Below are 21694 nucleotides of genomic sequence, written 5' to 3'. Positions count from 1 at the left end.
CTAATAACAAGCAAAAGCTTACTTGACTTATTTATTTATATTGTCTTCAGTTGGATTGTTTTCAGTTATATTAGCTGAATAGAGCACTATGACAGTAGTGCTACACCGCATGTGGTAATCTAAGTAACGTCCACAAAAGAGTAAGTCAGTTATCCCTGACCTGGCACTGGCCTGATGATCACACTGGATTGCCATTTCTATTTATCATTGTCATTCATACTGATTTTCATGGATGTAGCTAGCTGGCTATGTCGGAAGATGATGTCCCCTTAATCTGGCCCACAAATCTCTGATTGGTCCAGCATTTCTCCAACTGGAGTATATAGCCATCAGTAGCCGTGTTTCCATCTAATTGTCAAGCGAATTTAAAGCGATCTTTTGAAATGTTGCAAAAGTTTTGTCAGAAGTTGGCGGCATAGGCTACGTTACGCATGGCTGTAATAAACAGTAGAAGTCGAGGTCGTGAACCGGAAACAAAACGTCGTTTGCCAACCGCCAATAAACCACAAAGAGAAGAAGAGTGGAGAGAGAGGAATGATTTGGTCTCCTCATGGGTCCACATGTACCTGTTGCTACTACCAGCCACGTTTTCGCGCATTATGGGAATATCTGGGAAGACGCAGACAGACCTGTGATTTGGTGGTGGTTTAGAAGTCTGGAACCAGGTTTACCTGGAAATGGAGAAAAATCATGGCTCATTAACCAATCCCACCTGAGATGTGTCATGTATTTATTATAAACACAGTCAACATAAATTGCAGCTGATCATGTTACTGCTAATGTAAAACTCTTATCGTTCACAGTTCCAGCACTGACCTGTTTCACTTATGAAACCAAACAGCAACATCCGTGGAGGCAAGAAGGAAACTGCATTTAACAAAATGGATCCGCCCACAGGCAGCTGACTGTAGGAGGCATTGGCAGCACCTGGTGGCCTTGCTGCGTTCGGTCTGGCTGTACAGTCAGAACTGTGTAGGCGTGTACAGACGGTGCTGGATTAGCATTTTTTTCACTCTCCTGTTAGTTTTGTTGCACCTGTTAGAGTGGAACTAATTACACCTTTATCATTCTTAATGGTCACGGTCCAAAACCCGTCGGGCACAGTGCTTGTTTGTGCTGGTTAGGTGGAGCTTCCACACCATTTACACTTGGCACAAGAAAAGCACATGCATCCAAATCAAAAAGTTAATGTAGTGTCTTAGCTAACACTTGAAAGTTATCCAAAGATAAAATTAAATGAGAAATGGTGAATAGAGAGGCATCCAGTGACTTAACATGTTTAATATACGGTACACCATAGTGCATTTAATACGTCACAAGTAGTTTTGCCACAGCTTTGGCCACAAGTGATCATCAGCTAATACGGGTCGACCATCACATTTTGAAAGCCTTTCCCTGCCTGCTTCTACCCAACATGCAGCATGGCGACATCCAGTATCCATATTGGAGGACAATTTCAGCATGTTTACAGTTTTTCCTCACATTTTACTTTTAGCATCCCCGTCAGTGTCAGTTGGTCTTAAAGATATTTCTTTAGACAGTCTTGCCAAACTTCTCAAAATCATCACCTCCCATCCAACTCCAAACAGAATAAAGGTTCATGGTAATCAAGAAACAGCTCATCACGACTCATCAGCGGGTGAATTTCAGGCTATAAACTTGTAAGCTGTGAAATAAGGTCCTATCAAATAATTCACATAATACTTCATATTAATATACATATGGAAACATTTCATCAAATGTACAAATAGAAAATAATTATGGCTGTACCTATATCAGAATTTTCCAAGAGGACTCGATTATTCAGGGATGGGAGTGGTTCTTGGTTTTTGTCACCTGTCTTTGTAAATACTTAACGTCCTTGATGATGTGTTTTCATCAACACCTTTCCTAGAATTATGAGATTAAGTTAAGTGTGCAGACTACTCTGCAGGTGGCAATGGATAATATATATTTCTATAATGGCTACATGTGAAGTCCAACATTTTACCTGTAAGACTAATGTTTTAAAATCGCAGCTATGCTGCTTTCCAAACCAGTATGTCATATTTTAAATAGATGCTTACTCAGTGGGACTGTCTGGGGCCTCATACCTTTTTAAATGGTTTTACTGGCTCCAATTGTACACCTCTTAGTATCATGTACTGACTTAGAAACTTGAGAAGATAACTTTTGATTGAATGTTAAATTATTTTAGTAGAAGTATGTATATGGATGACAGGAAGCTAATTGGGACTGCTCTCTTGGATTTTACTGCAGCATTTGATGTGATCGACCATGGTATTCTTCGTTCCAAGCTTAAATGTTATGGTTTTTCACCAAGAGTTACCTCTCTGCCAGAACACAGCGTGAATTTTTCAATGGCAGTTTTTATTAAAGGAAAAATATCTTGTGGTGTTCCACAAGGGAGTTGCTTGGGTCCACTTTTATTTTCATTTTTATAAATTATTTACCATACGTTGTCTCAATGCCAATATACTCCGTGCTTCACCAACATTAGTGAAGCTGAGAGAGAATCTACGCGAGTCAAATATTTAAAGTGGCAATGCTTAAAGGGGTAATGCACACTTAAATGTGTTTTTTGAGCTGTAAACTAAATTATGTGACTGTACTGTGATGAAACACATCAGTGCTGGTGTTAATATTGACATTCTTAACAAATTTATGAAAATCTGTATTTCATATGTTGAAAATGGCTTAACACGCCATCTACAATTTTAAATCATCCTGAACCTTGCAAGGCCAGTGCTCACAGAGTCGACCATTTGGGACTAATTTACATCATGAAATTTATATTAAAGAAAAGTGTTAACGCCATCTAACCAGATGTGGTCGACTGACTCTTCCATTACTCCCTGCAATATTTCAAACTGATCCGCTGTCAAAAAATTTAGAAAATGACCGTTGTCTTGTTTTGTACAGTAGACGCATTTTGATAAACGATAGCGGTCAGTGCTAATCTCACATTGCATTTCCTGTGAGTACTTCATAATAAGAGTGTTTCACCAGTTAAATGCTTTTAATATGAAGCCGCAGCAGTAGGAAATGTTCGGTTTGCATTAGTACTAACTTATTGCAGCATTTTTCTCGGGAATGTCACCACAGACAACCAGTTCGTAATACTGCAAATGCAAGGGCTTTCATCAGTGGGCCATAGGCTCAATCCCCATTGTGTTAACACATTTGGCGATTTATAGTGACTTAACAGACATTTATTTAAATGAAAATCTTCGAGATTATAACTTTAAGTTAAGAAAACTCAAAATGTCTTGTTTGCTAATAAACACACAATGCAGAACATTTATTAAAATTGTATTTGAAATGACAACAATAACACACATTGTTTGTTGACATATACAGACAAAACATTGGATCGATTCTCTCCCAAGATGTTCCCTGCTTCTGATGGGTTCAGGTGGGGAGAAGGCAGGTTTCGGACTACATCTTCCTGAAGGCAGAAGACTCCAACAGGAATGTCTTTGAAGGCGATCTCATCATCAGTATCCTAACAGAGTGAGAGACAAGAAAGAAAGGACGTAATATTGCCAGTTAACATAAGTAAGCCCCATTTTACTAGTGAACCTTGATTTGTTTGCACAATCTGGCTAGAATCACAGCGTTAATAGCTTAAAATGTATAATAAAATAAAGTTACTCACAGAGCTCTTAAAGAAGCAGCACTTTCCCCAACAATGACCAGAAGCCTCCGTCAGACAGAGCAGCTGATTTCTGCAAGGCAGAGAATACAGAGTACACCACACATTTAGCAAAAACGCTCCACATTAACTGATAACTTCAGTCCCCCCCAACAGCAACAAGAAAAATGTACCCACCTTTGTTTGTCACAGTAAGTAGGCTAAAAGTGAAACCTCACTTCTCCAAGATGGTCATCAGGCCCGGATAGAAAACAAAAAAATTCTTCCTTCTTCCAAAATTTTTTTAAAAACAAGCCAAGTTTCAAAAAGTGTTAATTACACTACTTACTGTATGATAAAATATGTTGATATTAATTGTGGAATGTCATCTAGTCACATTGTCAACTACACCTCAACTTACCAAATGTCACGATATGAATACAGTCAGCGGCCCAACTGGTTCGTATTCCTCCAGTGACGGTGAAATAATTCTAAACAGAGAAAATGAATGTTTTTGATAACTCGTCCACTGCTGAGGAGCAGGCTCCTTTAGTGAGACACAGGCCGGCGATGTGAAAAATGGTGGAGAGAACGTGGCGGTTGTTTTGTTTGTTTGTCATTCAACAAGCCCTGATCATGCCCACACAAGTTGAGTGAATTAGCCAATTGGAAGCTGGCAAAGTGCTGCAGCGCTGAGTGTGTGTGGTCCAGGCTAAAGACGTATCCATTTAGGTCTGTTCAACTCCAAGATGCTAGTGAAAACAATGATCCCTTCATTATAGTACAATATACTGAGATCGGTTAAGTAATGCAATCAAACTTAATATTGTTAAATAATGTTTATTCATATCATTTAAATTAACAGTGAATAGATAATTTACTGTCTGGGTCTGATCAGACTGATCACACTGTTTCCATGATGGGAAATGTTCTGCATGCGTTCCCTCTTCTGACGTTGTTCAGACACCTCTTCTGTCAGAAGTGCCCAGTCATTTGGTCAAGTGCTGCTGAGAAACTAAATCTAAAAGAAACTTCAGATTGCACAGAACAGAGCAGCCACATTAGTTCTTCATTGTTCTCCCTGCATGTGTTAATCTGTGTGAGATGCAGAAACGATTATCATGGCTAAATGAAAATCTAGTCTTCTGTTATTCATGCAAAATGTCATTTGGAATAATACACCACACTTCTTTTGTGAAAAACTAGTATGTACTGTTTTTTGTGAGGTATAATACACATCAAGTGAACACGGGGCAGCTGGTGGGTTCATTTCCAGGAACAAACGATGAGAACTGTTCTTTGTAGAGCTTCTTCTGTCTGGAACATCAAACCCACCAACATCAGACACGTCAAAAGTAGATTTTCTTTCCAAAAGTCACTAAAACAAAACGTGATGACTCTCACGTACATGTTACTTTTAGTTACTACTGTTGTGGAACATTTGTGATTGTTTTTATTTTGTTTTCATTGTAAGTTTCTATTGTCTACCTGTTCATATGTAGTTATTTCATTAATTTTCCTATCTTTATGTTTGGCTTGTGTTTCCTTTTCTTGTTTTAGCGATACTGTTGGATTTAAACTGTTGTTTTTGTGTGGACTCCAGGAAGACTAACGGTCACTCTGTGGAAGCTAATGGGGAAACAAACACAGAATAAAGATTAACAGTTCGGTCAATGGCATCTAACAGGATACTCTGCAATGTGAGAGCAAAAGATTTCCACATGGTCAAAGACATAAAAAGTCTTATAGTTAAACACACTGCGCACAGCCTCTGCTGCTTTGCTCCTCACAGCGCTGTATATAATTACACAGAAGGAACACACAAAGGAGACAAAGTTAAATATAATGGATTTAAACCGATGGCTACATGCATAACATATCCACCTGCTGTCGGTAAGATGGAAGTAAAGGTTGATTTCAAAAAGGCTCTCTCTCGTCAGGAATGAATATGAATCATATTTTAAAATATTTGAAACACAAGAAGCACTAATCTCATATTTTGATAAAAGTAATGTAAAATACTACAGTAAACAGGTCATGAGAAATAACTGCAACCGTGCAGGATTTTATTATTTTTATGCTCACCCATGTTAAGCGACTGTAACTGAGTATACAGAGGCTGCAGCAGGTGATGAGCGCAGTGCTGTGATTCTCTCTGACCACCCATCCTCTCTAAGTGCTGTTAGTCAGTGGGAGATGACACCGCAGCAGACAAACTGGTCAGGGAACAGGCTGCCTGCTGGGCTGTGAGTCATGTCAATCTGGACTGCAGCGAGACTCCATCACTCTGAGGCAGTACAGAATGAGGTCCAGACTGCAGGATGACAAAATATCCCGTCACGCCGAGAAAGACACAGCCGGTATGCCAGGCATGTCTGGCTGAATCACACGCCTTCACTGCGCACACAGACGCACACTCGTGCTTGGCTTCCAGCAGTAATGAGTGGACTGAAGCTGCTGATGGACGATATTTTCTTCCCATGTTCAGTTTGACCATTTTCATGCCAAAGAAATTCTACAAAATGACAACATTGTTCTGCCAGAAGTATTCCTGACAGAAAAGCCTCTGAAACAGCATTTAGATCACGTGACGCTGATCATGTCATTGAAACTAATCATTACTCCCTCAAGACAACTCTTTGGGCTGTTTCTGGACATCGTGGTGCCCTCTGCCAGACATCCACTGACATCTTAAGGACTTTGACCTTTTCATAGCCATGACTTTGTGATATTTTACTTTGTTAATTCCATACATTGCTCATGTCATCGTCAACATTTCCTAGGTTTCTGACTGTGCAGGCATGACTTTGACTCAACATCACAGTCATTATCATTATGAACACACACACAGTCATTTATTTCAACACAATCCCACATACACTGTCCTGCTGTTGGAGGACTAGAGCACAAACTGTGGATTAATCCGCCGCAGAAAATAGTCCACAATAGATGCACTATTTCCTGCTGTTTGGGTAACATCTGTTAAAAACTACAGTGTCCAGCTGTTTTGAGAAATTACTGAGCCCTTTTTAAAAAATGAAACTATATATTTGTGAGCCGTTTTTCTTTAAACATTTACATCATAAGACGAGGAATTTCAAGAGATCAGTTGCCACCTTAACCTTTGGCCAAAATAAAGCATTTCAAATTGACGACAGGTTAACTTCCCAAAGCATGCCTCATTCTCTGTCAGAAATTAATTACTTGATTACATCCTGAAGATTGTTTGTAGACTGTTGAAAATGTACATTTCAAATAAATATATTTCCTATACATACAGCACTGATGCAATTACTGATTAATGCATAATTTGAAATACCACTCATACCTGTGTACTACATCATATTTTTCTCATCAGCTGTAGCAGTAATGGGCCTTTCTTCTCACTAGATCTTGTTTGAAACTTTTCCAAAGTTTATTAGCTAGAATTATTTGTATTGTTGCTTTGGTTACATGCAGTCTAATATAGGCGGATTAAACTGTTAACTGGAAATATGTGTGAGGTGTCCTGCTAAACACTTTTAAATGACACCTGCCAACCAATCAGATGCAAGTGTGCTCCACCCTGACTCTGCTGGACCTAGTTTTGAATGCTGGGAGATTTAGGATGCAACTGCAAAGCCAAATAAATTGGATTCGACTTTGACACAAAAACAGACAGTGTGCCAGACAGCTGTGCCGACCGAACCCCAGCATGTAGACAATGCAAGGGCAGGTGGTGATTCGCCCGTCCCAGGTTGTCAACATAATAATGAGGCATTGTGAACCTTGATGGCCGGGCTGCCGCTGCTTTCCTCTGCCTTCTGTCTTCCTCTGAGGGCAGCGTGATGATGAGTTATTTTTCTGCAGCTTGGCACAGCATGACACATTCGGTTCCCCAGATGGTCTTCACCGTGATTCAGTTAGTCGCCTTGTCTGTTGCTGGGCAGCATGTGCGGGCCAATGAAACATCACACACACTTCAGAGCTTAGTTTCACGTGGCGAAAACCAGCAGCCACCATCACAGGACATGATTTTTCCCCCCCAAGGATTCTCATGAATTAGTTTTCAGGCCTGTAATGTCTGCCATTCAGAGCTGTGGCGCCGGAGAGGTGGGGGTGGGACTAATGATCAACTGAAAATGTTCCTCCTTTTACCGTCATAATGACTTTAATTTATTATTAAATTGTAAATGAAAATGAAGTTTAAAGTCTGCATAAGTCAACAGATCTACTGAGCTCAAAACGACATGTTGGATACGAAATAAATACAAATGAGAAGATGCTGAATGAGAAGTTGCAGCGTATCCTGCAAAAGGTTTGTCTGAGTAGCTGAACATTGCATTTTGCCTTCTTAAACAGAGAAAACTAGAAGAACATTTTGGAGAAATTAGCTTAGTAAGAGAAAAGCTTTTATTTGATTTAATGTGATTAGGAAACTTCCAAAGCCTGGGGGTAAGCTTGCATGACCAATCAATTTGTTACATCTAGTTAGTAATACAATCCACAGTAAAATAATGGCATCAGTGCCTTAACAATAGCTGTGAAGAAGTCCTTGACACATCAAAACACGCTTGTGACTCCAACACCAAACAGCTGGGAGAAATTTTAAATGTCAAGCAGGTGTGATGTGATAAAAACATGACCTACTCAAATCGAAGGGGGTTCATTTCAGTGCTGCCAGTGGGGGGCTCTGCTCCTACATCAGAAGTTGCACAAGTTGGAAATGTTGGTGATGAAGAAGTGTTCCTTTACAACTTTCATAGTTCAAAGTTTGAGTCTTGCCTCAGTATAGTTCATAATATTGTTTAAGGTTGTAATGCTTCCATTTCAGTCGCTGAGAGTTTGTTTGATAGTATATGAAAGTTGAGTAGGCGGGAGAAGGTGACAGTCTCAAGACACTTAACTGAGATAGCCTTGGTGCTGTCATACACTCACATGGCTTCTAGCATCACTACCAGGCTGACACTCAGGTGGAGGCATGCACCACTGCTTGCCTGGCACTTATCTTGGAGTGGATGTTAAGGCGCCACCTAATGCTCAACCTGGACAAGACAAAGCTGGTGTTCCCTTCAGTTAGACTACTACCTCCCAAATGTCTCCCACACCACTCCTCTTCTCCTTTCACTACACTGGCTCCCTGGCAAAACCTAAGCATGGTGACATCTAACTCTTCCTTTTGAGTTTGAATGTTGTTCATAAGTTGCTGTGGACAAAGGCGTCTCCCTAATGAATATAATATTATATAATTTCATGTAAAGTACCATTACAGACGTGGTACATACCAAACACTGTAGACCATATCTGGTTTTGCACACATCACAACAGTAGGAGGTTGCATGTTGACTTTATTGGGGGTGATAACAGTGCTAAACAGACAAGGTAGCAGCCCCACCCACACAACACTCACTAACAGAAAACCCGCAGAAAAAAGACGTCACAATACTGACCGCATTGTTTTGATTGAAGTGATGTCTAGGAGCAGCAGTGAAGAAACATTTCAAAACTTAACACCGAAGAGAGAGGTTGAATAAAGGCCAAAATAATCACACCGATCTAATGGTAACCCATCCAGAGGCACACTCAAGACTGCAGGACGTGAGCAAAATGGTCTAAATCAGTGGATCATTACGATAATGACCCTCTCCAACTTTTTCACTAAAACCTCGAGTGAATTGAGTCTCTAAACGTTGCTTTAGCAGATCATCTCAGGCCTTCACAGGCTGCCACTCCTGCATGTTTTTGTGATTAGCACATGTGCTGTCACCATAGAGAAGCAATAAACTGTGGCTGGCCTGGATAATATTCCACCTGGTCGCGTCGACCTGACTCCATACGCCACACATTATTCTTCCTGGAATTGTTTCAATTAGAGCTCCAGGCTTGTGACTCAGTACATTAGTCACCTCTGAACACATGCACTGTATACAGTGCTACTTCTCAGCACATGAAAATAAGAAAAAAAGTGAAAAAAAGCACCTGTTTATTCAAAAATAAAAAAATTCAGCTGTATGAATGAGTAATGAATACATGAGGGAACACCGCCCTGGATTGCTGGTGCCTTGTTTTAATCAAAACACATACCAGATGTTCCCAAGTGATCATGCAAGCCAGACTGGTTTTACTGTTCATACCAAGAACATTTCGCTCTGAAAAGCTGAGTAAGGACACTGTCACTGGAGTTTTTAAAGGCATTGTAAACTGGGCTGCCATGTTGGAAGGGCTATAAATCATTCAGTCATTTAACCATCTTTGAGACTGGCCCAGTGGTGTACTGGCCACATAAAATCCAGAAAGTTTTTACCGGCCGTCCAGCCCTGTCTGTCTCTTTACTGGCCCTCTCATTCGGGGGTGCTTGAGAGCGTGCTGTGTGCGTGTTCTGGGAGTGGGCTCAGTCACAACCAAGTTCGTTAAACTTGTGCTTACGTCATAGGCTCCGTCGTAGCCTCCTGGATAAACTGGTTTGAGCGTCACAACTCTGCAAATGACTCAGAATTTGATCCATTCAGCCCAATAACATGTGGAAAGTCTAGAAGAGCCATACGATTTAATTATTTTAAGTTAGCATAGGGATAAACCGGAAGTTATCCGGCTCTGTCTCTGGTGCGCATGCTCTGCCCATAGAGCGTTAACATTCTGCAAAAGCAGCGCACAGCAGTGAGATGGCCAACAAGAACGATGGACAAGAAAATGTCAAAAAGTAAAGGAGGGGCCAAAAAAATTAGAGAAAAAAGGAAGCAGGCATTAGAGGCACAGCTACTGTTTGGGCACCAGCATCCTCAAGTGGCCAGCAGCAGCAACGCTATTTTTGAAGAGCAGACGGAACCAGTCAGATGGACATTCAATTGTTTAATTCAATTGCTTATCACAAATAAAAAAAGCACAAATCTTACTTACTGACAACAAATGAAAAGATGTCCTAAAATAAAAACATAATGTATGTAATTACACCCCCCTCCAAACGTAACTGTTGTATATACTGTACATATGTAGTCAATCAGTTTGGTGCTCAAACTTTTGCCAAAATTGGAAGTATACAGTGTTTAAACACATTTTTCTTTGTAGGCTTTTTGTGTAACACTACCTGAGGTGTGCAGCTTCCAAGTGAAAATCCGTGATTAAGTAACATGCACACAGAATATACAAATCTGTGCATGTACTGTCAGGCGTTCATGACATAGTATCCCTCCACAAGGGATGGGCAGGGGGGTCAACGCAATCCAACACAAGAACACTACAAACTACAAGTCTGGCTCCAGACATCTAGGGATGGCTATCGTTAGGATTTGATTGAAACTGCTACTCTTATCGACACTGCTTATTGGTCCGGTACTTTATTGATACTCTTAGTGCTTTTTTAATCACTGGGCAAAAAAAAAAAAAAAACAACAACAATATAATTACTTGACAAAATATTGATTCTAGATCGACATCAGCAAAGTCACTATAAACTCTGTATCTCCCTATAAACAAATCTAAATAAAATAAATAATATTCTGGACATCAACACTGAGCGAAGTCTGAAAAGAATGAAGAACCCTGAAACATACCGGTGCTGGATTGGCAGACTGTGGCAAAGTGGTTGAAAGTATCGCTTTCCTGCAAAAGTCTCCTTGTTGAATAGGTGTTTAGATCATTTACTTTGATTGGCTTTTTACTTTTTATTGCACTTAGAGTAACGAGGATAGTTGTCGTTAACTCAAGTACGTTATCTTCCTCTCTCTACGCTGTGGTCCCCTTTGCTCTGCTGTCTGCTCTGTGTGTGTGTGTGTGTGTGTGTGTGTGTGTGTGTGGTGGAGGAGCTGAGCCCTGCCCTCGGTCAAACACGACACAGGGAGCCGAGCAGAGAAAGAGAGGAGGAGGAGGCTGCATGCACAATAATAAATTACACCACAGCCATATTTCCCGCTCTGCTAATCTCACTCCCTGGATTCATCAAGTACCGATAAAAGGGTTCTAAGTCAAGTTAAGAACTGGTTCCAATTCAGGACCAGGTTTCAGGGGGCATCCCTCAGACATCTGAATCACCGCCCACATCTCTGATTTGTTCATGATTCAAATAGGTCTGTGCTCAATGACAAGTAATTTCCCCAGTTGTAGAAACAACCAACCAATCCGAATTTTTAGGAGTGTGTGTGCGTAATTGACGAGCGTCTCAGGCTATATCACAGTAAGGTCATCTCAGCTCTACCTTCACCCTGGCTTCCTCCCTTTTGCCTAAATTGCCTAAATTTAGATTTTCTGGACACAGTAATGAGGAAAATGGGAGGAGAGTAATACTCTATTGGCAGGGTTCTTTACTGTTTATTGGTAGCTGAAGGTGAGAATGAACGGTGGACGGACCATTGTTGCTTAGTGTCTTGAGCAAGTTTAAATATTGAACTGCTTTGACTTTTGCAGTTTCACCTCGACTAGCCCCCCCCCCCCCCGACAATCAGCTCTTCAGTTTTCCTGACATTAAGGGAGAGAGAGTTTTCTTCACACCACATGCCACCAAATTCTTCACCTCCTCCCAGCAGGCTGATTCATCGTTTTCAGCGAGCAGTCCTACTACTGTGTCGTCACAAGCATGTATCACCCACGCATGTGAGGTGTGCATGGCCATCCATTCATAAGAAACGAGGGAGTCGAGCAGCAGAGGATTGGGCACGCTGCCCTGCGGGGGCCCTGTGTTCTTGGTGTGAGTGGAACAAGTGTGACTTCCAGTTCTCACTGCCTGGGGCCCGTCCAACACAAGGCTGAAGATCCAGTTGCAGGTGCACAGTACCAGAATGCTCAAGCTTCTGCATTTGACTTTGGACAGTGGAAGCAATGGTATCAAATGTTAAGAGGAAGTTAACAAACAACATTCCTTACATAGGTCGAGCTTTTCCCTCTGAATCTTCTTTAGATCTACTGAGGCGCGGGCAGTCTGATGTGGATCAAGTGTGGTACAAAGTCCTTGATATGGGTCACAGCACTTTAGGCTGACAGGTGTGAGAGCTACAGGGCAGCTAGAGGGGTAATGGTGGTGTTCTTCAGACAGGTGTGGATTACAGCCTGAGCCAGGACAGGTGGAATATGTCAGAGCAGACATCTGCCAGTTGACTGGAACAACCAGGCCAGGGATGCCATTGGGGCCAACAGCCTTTTGCACCCTCACACTAGAGAGTTCCTCAGCCCAGCAGGCAGCAAGGGTCTCCCTGCTTACTGCCAAAACAAGCGGAAAATCTATTTTACTCATCTGGCAGTCCGTAGTGTTTGGTACCTGAAAACTTTATTTCACTTGTAATGAGAAAAAGATCCAAATCAGAATATCATGCATCACGTACAGGTGCCGTCCCCTCTGGGGACATATAAAGCGATTGGTTGATGTAAACACCTTAATCTGAATGCACTGGGAAATGTACACTGGCTGAGACAGCTGGACACACCACAACTTATGAAAACACACACAAATGGACATAACACAAGCAAATGAAGAAAACGTCATTACCTTTGTGACAACACAAGAGCAGCATTAAAAAACAAAAACTGATTAGAAAAATATTGGCCAGTTTGACAACTACAAATACAGAAACACTGCAAGTCATACACAACCAAATGCGTCTTTGAACCGTCTTTGAATGGATGATGTAGGAATGTTTGATTATGACAGTCAAAAGGCTTGTCCTCTATTTAGCTACGCTAGCAGTAGTATATTCTGGTAAAACTGCAGGTGGGGGGTGGGGTGTCTGGGGATTGTTGGACTCAGTGCTTCCAGATTTTCAGATATTAACTTTGTAAGTACAGTTCATGTCAAAAATCATGTTACCGAGGTAACCTGTGGTTTTTGAGTTGGGTTTCTGTTTTATGCTGCAGTCTTAAGGCGCCAGTATGCTTCACCTGAATCTCTTGTGGGCTGGTTGAGCGGCTTCAGAAATCCCCTCCCCCCACACTTTTCTTACGTCGGAATTGGGGGGCTGCGTCCGAGAATTTCAACTTTCCGAAACTGACAATCAGATATTCACACACTCCATTTGTCATTTTTCATGTGTACAAACAAGTGCAACACTTTGAATGTCTGAACATGTGCACTGTTATTCCCATATTTAAAACGATCATCATGTCTCCACCCACTCTCTGACGACCAGCTCTTCCCCGCCGCTAACACTTTTGTCTTCCGACGTGGTTGGACAAGTCGTCATTTGAACTAGATATTTTCTAGCGTAACCTGATCCTTATTGCTGCATTTGCTGATACAACCAACAGATGATTTTTATTCATCAAAAGGACACCAAGTATAAAGACAAGACGAGATATACTTTATTGATCCAACGCAGGCAAATTCGACAAAGCCTTCCAAAAGGAGCTTAAGCTTGAGTGTTTCTCTCAGCTGAAGTCTTTGGTAAAAAGCAAAAGACTTGTACGTTGTGAAGAGAGGACAGAGTAAGAAAGGTCCTAAAACAGCATTCAGAACTGGAGCCCTGACTCAGTGACCCTGTCTCCTCCTGTAAGAAGGAGATATGGTCTGTTGGATGATTGACTGCGTATTGAGGCTATGAGATTGAAGAGAAGAGGATGTGGAGGGGGTAGTTGACCCTCCCCTCACAGCTGTGACTCCATTCCTGCCTTGTAGCCTATGCCCCCAGCCCCCCTCTTCATGCTCCATGCCCAGCTCATGCCCACCCGCCCCTTGGCTCTGTGAGCGGCTGTCTAGGACAGATTACGCTGGAAGGCACCCAGGCCGATGCCAGGCTCTCGTCAACAGAGCGGCCTTTGTGCTGAGATGACAAACCACAAAGTCAAGCCAACATCTGCAGGATAAAGGGCTGGAGGGGAGGGAAGGTCAGCCGAGGGGAGGAAAGGCCAGAGTGGAACGGAAGGGCAGGAGACAGGAAAGAAGAAAAACTCCGCTGTACGAACTCAACAGCTCAAGGCATTGCAAAACTTCTATTGAACAGTTTGTTTTACATAAAATTCTATTTTACTGAACATGCAAGATATTTTGTTACAATAACCTGCACAAAGCAACTTGAACCTTTGGCAGCTCCTAGTGGTGCTGCCAAGTACCTGTTAGAGGCTTTAAACGTTGGAGGGATTTATTCCCCATAAAATCTGGTGACAATATGTGTTTGTCTTACCAGTCTATAGTTAAATAGGTAACAAACTGCTGAAGAAGGAGCCTGCCATTCTCCAACACGTCCCAGTGCTCCAGTGCATTCGACGTTCGGTAAAATTCCCAAAATGTTCTATACTCAGTGACTGGAAGCATCATCAATACAACGTCAGTACACTCCTGCTTCTCTACACTTCCAACGAATTCTCTTCAGCAGCAAAGCTGGCTTACCAACCGGGCAAAGGGGACAACTGCCCCGGAGCCCCAGAAAGCTCCAGTCTCACTGTGTGTCAACTGGTGTGTGCTACTTTAATTGGACATTTTTTGGGAGTACGCACTACTGAAACACAATATCAACGGACGTGGTCAACAATGCATTTGATCACATTTGAAATATGTTTGAGTGATTTAAAAAGTGAAATATCCCATGTCTATAACGTGAATCTTTCACAGATAAAGGTCAAAGGTAAACCACTATGTTCTGTATTACGATTATTATGGAGTTCTGCAACAGAACTGGACATATTGGCCTTGTGTGCTGATGGATAACAAAACTGAAAGCACTAATACAAATGAGGTTTTTTTAATCTAAAAAAAATTGCAAAAGTGATTTTCCAATGATTTATTTGCTTTTTTGTTTTGGACCGTAAGCTATCACCAGAGCCACAGCACCAACGTCCAGCAGTCTTTGACTTTTTGTGTTCCTCAACAACACACTTGAAAGTGTATCAACTTTAGCATACATGCAATACATCTCACTTTGCCATTTGCAGGGCTGCCAACTTACACACTGACGGTGAGACTCACGCAACTGACACTTTTCACACGCTCTCGTGCCACACTTCCATTTTCTCATGTAGTGAAAAACACATTTATAACTGATGATGTCATGGCGCAAATCAACTCCGCCCAGCTGATGCGACACCAGAGGACGCTGGGATAGTAATCAAGTGGACCTGCTCTTGTGCTGTGAGTCAGAGACAGTTTGTGACTAGAGAGCAGTGGCATGTCCAGAGTTTTTTAACTGGGGTGGCCCAAGTGGGGCACTGACTTATGCATGAAATAGGCCGACGTGTGTGCGTGCATGTGTGCGCACACACACACACACACACACACGTCGGAATAGCATTAAAGCCATTCAATTTGAGACAATGAGATAGTGGCTACACAATGTTTTCTTTATTTGTATGTTTTTTAAAAAGACAGTAAAAAAGTAAATGTATTTTGAGTTACAGTGAGAAGGTATAATCATAATGTACTCCTCATAATAAAGAGTACTAGACACTGGACTGGAACAGAAATAAAAGCTAGCATTCATTTACAGTGATCTTGAAAAAACTATTGACAGTATGATACTTTGATATATATACTATATATAAATATGTATATATAGTTCATATTTTGAGAAATTCCTTATATGCTGTGATTGAAGTTGCAAATGGAACATTATCTGTTGATAGTGCCATAGCTTTACCAGTCCTATTCTTCAAAGTATAGCTTATGTCCCTAATTGAATACCACAGCATGCGATGTTCAGTAGGGCTCTGGGTTAAACGTGCAGAGTGTAAGACAGCTTTTTCTGTCTGAAATTAACAGCTTTCCGGGGGAAGATCCCCATATACCCTGGTTAGGTTTGATCTCCCAATTTGGGTTATGATGTCTGGAGGCTGGCAAGTATGCTAATCAACCATACATATTCATCATAGACTATGATTATTGACTTGGCTTTTCATCTATACATGCTTTTAAAATTGTGACTTTGGCTTCTGAACGTTAAAATTCGTGGGGTTGAGGAGCAATGACCCGACCCTTGCGGTGGGTAATGTCACAGCAGGCCTACTCATAAAATGCACCAAATCTCACTGCAAACTAAATTGAAAAGTTAGCAGCCCTGATAAAGTGACACCTCTGTGACAAGAGTCCCTTCGTTACCACATGTATTGTTAAAAGGTAGGACTTGTGTGTTAAACAGTATGTAAAATTTAATTGCATGGTGATAGATTGTCATTAACATGATCTGCCTTGAAATTATTTTGCAGTCACTGATTCATACTTATCAGTGTCCTGAAATTATGTGGCCAAAATTGATTTTGTCTTTAAATCAGCACTAATCAATTTTCTAATATTAATATGGATCAGTTATCACCAACTCTGCGGTTCCCCTGAGCTCTTCAGAGCTTTTCGCCTCTTTTAGCTAATTGTTTTGGTTTTCCAGCCTGCAAAGTACACTCGTATCGACCCAAGTAGCTGTTTTTAGTGAAAAAAAGCTCTGATAAACCCACTGTACACTTGCACATAGAGCCAGATATTTCCCTAATGCCTGGTGCACACTAGATGATTTTCAAATCTTAACCGATTTTAAAAACGTGGGAGAGCACAGACAGTCAAGACGTAGGACCACACACTAAGCTGTGTCAGTGTGGCGATTTCTGGGACTTGGGATCTCACTGAAACTTGCGTGATCAAATGCGACTTCAAACGTGGCGGCGGACTGCCGTCGTCAGCTGGTTGCACTTGCTATGTTTTGCATCGAAAAACAAAAAAAAGAGAAAAAAACTGTGGATAAAGTGATGGAGCGCCAGCAAGTACGCACATGAAAGCAGAGACCAATTCTTATGAGTGAGAGTGCCACTCTCTCTGGTTAAAAGTCAACCTAGCTCACCCAGCAGTCACTCTCTCCCTGCAGTCACCCGGTCAGCTCGCTCTCATTGGCTATTGCAGGTTTCTGCTCAGTATTCCATCGCTGTTCCTTTCACACTACAGAAATCGGGGAGATTCCAGTCGGTAACATTGAGATTATGTCTGTAAACCCCTTTACACTACAGGATCATTTGGGCAGATAATCTGTTCCGACCAGCCTCGAATGATTAGAAAAAGGGTTCATGTTAAAGAGGGTCCATGGGTAAAGAACTAATATCCGACCGGGATTTCTGTATTCTTCTTCCGATATAAACTTCTACAAACGAATGCGCTCTGATGTCGATTGATCAGTATGAATGAGGAAATGAAACAACGTGTCAGACAGCGCCTCCAGGCTTGGCAGAAGAGGAGGAGACAGAAAAATCCAGTGTTTGTTGAAGAAAACCTGCCAGCAAGCAGGTTAGTTTCACAACGTATGTTACCACAGTAACGGACCCACAGTCACGGTGATCTCCGTTTCTAGAAATGAGTTTTCACTAGACCTGCTCTCTGGAACAGACCGCAGGACAGGGTGGCACAGCCAAATGGCACCTGAAGCTTAGCAACAAACCAATACACAACAGATATGCTAACCCTGACACTAACCCCCTCACCACATATCTTTCTATATAAACCCTAAGCGTAACCCTTAACTTTGAATGCTTGTCAGGGTATTTTGGGTGGTTTCTTAGGTGTTACTAGGTGGTTGTGAGGACGAAGAAGTTTCACAGTTGAAAAGAACTTGAGACCAACCAAAAACTGTGAGGCACAATGAGTGATACCTTAATATAAGCATATTGTACTATTCTTTTGTTATTTCCTGTTCTTTGACTCAGACTATCTTAATAAAGTACTTTTGGGACCAGCATCCTACCTACAACCTACCACACTGATATCACCATGGTTCCATTGGTTGAGGGGAAAAAAGTGACCAATCAGTGCTCTCTAGGTGGTTGCTTGGTGCAGTTAACGGTTTCTAGGGTGTGCTATGTATTTGCGTAGTCACACAGGAGGTAATATTATTATTGCTAATATTAGGCAGTAGTAGCAGTACCAGAAGTTAGGCAGTAGTGCTCATGCTAGTATTGTAGCAGCAGTCATTGTGGCAGAGTATTCATTTAGTGTTTATGGGCAGAAAACATTTTTCTGCCCTGAGTCAACGAAGGTCAATAAACCTTTTCGAAGAGTGTTCACAGATGAAGCTTGACTCTCTGTGGTTGTGACGCATTTGTCTGCTCCATTCATGACCGGGTGTGGTCCTCTGAGCTCATGGCCTCATGGTGGAAGCCAGCTAGTTGAACTTTGGAAACATATACTGCAGGATCTGAGCGGGAGGGGACTTCAACAAGAGTGACATCCTGATTTATGATGATTAATAGCATGCTGAAATGATGACGCCAAGGAGTCTTGGTGGAGCTGGTGTACGTCACGTCTAGAGTTGTTGCATGTGCCTCTACAGAGCAATGCTGGTTTGATTCTATAGTAGATATGAAAAACGTCAAGTAAAGACACAAATGTTGCTCCGTAGCCTACTGTATGTACATAGGCCTTAGATAGTTTTCTTGCCTCTATTGAAACAGCTTTGCTATTGAAATGAGTCACGTCAAACAAGGCCACTTCTAACAGAATGACCGAGGGTACTGCCAAAGTGTAAATTTCACCACAGTATGTCAATGGGAAACATTAAATGGCATGTAGAACTACAAGAATTCAAGTGTTAAATTGATAATCTACAGTACATGCAATGTGATAACTGCTGCAGGAGTGAAAAAACTTGCAGGATGTGATTCATTCCATGATGTATGTAATGGTGTGATAACTCTTACTTACAACCAACAATGTAATTCAAACTGCCTGAGTAAAGCAGAACCAATCACTTTAAATCACAGAATTTGGATTGACAGAAATTTAGTACAAATATCCATGGTTCCCGGACAATGTACCCTAATGATTATGGTGATCCACTGACAAGGATGTTGACATTTTTGGTTCATAGTGAAATGTCTGAAATGTTGAGATTGGGTAGGCATTCATGTTATCCACAGAATGAATTGTAATAACTTTTTCATTTAGCGCTACCAAGTCAAAATTTCAGTTTGTCCAACACTTTCATTTATGACCAAATACCTGAAAAACCCATGACATTCCCATCAGCCTCAGCTGTACTTTGTGCTTAGAGCTAATTAGCAAATGTTAGTGTAAGGTCTAGATGGTGGTGAACCATTACAAACAGGATGGAAACCAGCGGTATTGAGGTGTAAAGTGTTTTGGAGCAAGGATCAACATCAGTCTGATTTTTACTGGTGGCCATACACAAGTTACAAAAAGTTCCACAACTCTCACCAAACATTTAGCAGGCTGATGGACAACAAAAGCAATCTCCCAGGTGCAGCAGATTCCAGCAGTAGGAGGTGACACCCAACCTGACCCTCTCTCTCTTGGGTGTCACACTGCTTTCCCACCTGGCATGTATCCCTAGTCTCTACCAGCACCATTAAACGGTGAAGGGAACATTTAGAACCACCAACAATAGCTTTAAAACATGTATTTTCAATTTAATCTTAACAATATTCCATATACAAAATACAGATTACTATTGCCTAATACAGATTCAATAAAATGCATAATAAACTAAAGAAATAGCAAGCAAAAGCCAAACTTACTCTACCCACTCCCCTCTCTCTTCCTTGACTACTTGGTTCAGCCTAACAAGGTAATTGACATCTGCTGGGCTGCGGTCGAAAAGTCCCTCCTATGTCTTTTCCTAAATACTTACAAAGATGTGAATGATGGGTCTGCCATGGTTAAACTGCCATGTTCCTAAGATGGACTACAAAAAGCGCATCTTATTCCGTCCTGTGCTTTCTTACCGCGTTGTTTCATGCAGGCTGTTCAAACATGGACGACCTTGGGAAAAATATTACCTCATTAACAACGTATTGGAAATAAAAAAAGGAATACAGGCAGGGAGCTGGAAGTCAGTCACAGTTGGCGGTGCTGAGAGGTCAGTCTATATAATGACTTTATACTAAATAGCGCATTTTTTTTGTATTCATTTGAATGGCCAGGATAAATTCTATCTAATAGTTAGCTAACAATTTGAGAACGTTTAACACTACAGCAGACAGCAAACTTGAACACAACATACGTCAAAGCAGGGACAGCAACTACACAGACAACACCACAGATGCACATAATGCATGAGAACTGCAAGGAGATGAAGAGGGAGAGACAGCGCCTGGACGGGGCGAGAGATGTGACCCACGACCAGTTCATCATAGTTTATAATAATGCAGCGCAGTGCGGACACAGGCGTTTCATAGAGCAGACGAGCATCTGTCTGTTCACTGTTAACAGAGACTCCAGTCTGCAGTGGAGTTCATACACTTCACTGATAAACCACAGAACTGTAGAGAAACATTAGGCTTCATGATCAAAAAAAGTTTTTATATCACGTCCACACTTCTGTCCATATTCACACGCTCCATCTCTGCTTTACGCGAACGGCCGAATCGCGTTGTTTTAAATGTTGCCGCCGCAAGGAATTGTGGGACTGCATTATCTCCTTTCCTTTAAGTAAAGGATGGTCCAGTGTGTCTTATGCTAAAGGAGATAAGAAAGGAAGCCTTGAAGCACCTTTCCTTAGCATTTATAGAATTCGAACAGCTCTTATCATGGCTGCCACTTAAATACTTCCGGGTCATTTCACTCAGTTAGGAAGCTTCCTAAGCAAAAAAGACTATTTGACTGCAACCCCAGAGTGCTGTGGCTGCATTCCCATGTGTGCACAAACACGCCCCCGGACCTCAATGACAGAATGATTAGTAGGGTTTACCAAAATAAAAGCACACCATAACAAAAATAAAATTCCTGTGGCTGTTTTGACAAACTTTGCAAAGTTAATGTACGTGTGTGTATTTTTTCACCTTAGTGAGGGGGATGCTTTCCAGCTCCCTCACAGTTAGCATGCGAACATGCTGAAATAACATGGTCACCACGTTAAACTTTACCTTCTAAACATCAGCATGTTAACATTGTGAACATTTGCATTTAGCTCAAAGCACTGCTGTACCTAAGAACAGCCTCACCCAGCCACTGGCATGGCTGTAGTTTCTTAGACCAGGTTATGCTAGAAACTCATGACGCGTTGACCGACCACATTGGAAGGCAAAAGCATTTGTAGCTGCGTGAAGTGTGTGTGAATGTTGAGGTATACTGGCACCTTTAGTCTTGTTGCACTTTGTTTTGTCTCTCAGTATGACAAAAGCCTTAGCTGTGGCCTGGCTAGGGAATGCCAGGCTTGTCTCATCTTTAACTATGATGAT

General features: G+C 41.6%; 1 long non-coding RNA gene and 1 other non-coding gene across 4 annotated transcripts; both read right to left on the bottom strand.

The window, feature by feature from the left end:
* Nucleotides 1–3289: 3289 nt before the first annotated feature.
* Nucleotides 3290–11935, bottom strand: LOC122883447. 3 transcript variants are annotated; one of them, XR_006379629.1, is made up of 5 exons: nucleotides 11164–11935; nucleotides 4056–4125; nucleotides 3833–3924; nucleotides 3659–3728; nucleotides 3290–3505 (listed from the first exon to the last, which is right to left on the bottom strand). It is a non-coding gene; the product is annotated as an uncharacterized LOC122883447 (long non-coding RNA). The 3 variants fall into 3 exon arrangements; XR_006379630.1 differs by lacking the exon at nucleotides 11164–11935 and having other exon boundaries at nucleotides 3833–3921; nucleotides 4056–10257; XR_006379628.1 differs by lacking the exon at nucleotides 11164–11935 and having other exon boundaries at nucleotides 4056–10254.
* Nucleotides 11936–13912: 1977 nt separating this feature from the next.
* Nucleotides 13913–14024, bottom strand: LOC122883812. The gene has a single exon (XR_006379729.1). It is a non-coding gene; the product is annotated as a U5 spliceosomal RNA (small nuclear RNA).
* Nucleotides 14025–21694: the final 7670 nt, after the last annotated feature.

This window comes from Siniperca chuatsi, linkage group LG10 (genome assembly GCF_020085105.1).
Source record: "Siniperca chuatsi isolate FFG_IHB_CAS linkage group LG10, ASM2008510v1, whole genome shotgun sequence".
NCBI lineage: Eukaryota > Metazoa > Chordata > Actinopteri > Centrarchiformes > Sinipercidae > Siniperca > Siniperca chuatsi.
The sequence above is the reverse complement of the archived record's forward strand: the minus strand, read 5'-3'. Positions and strand labels throughout refer to the sequence as shown.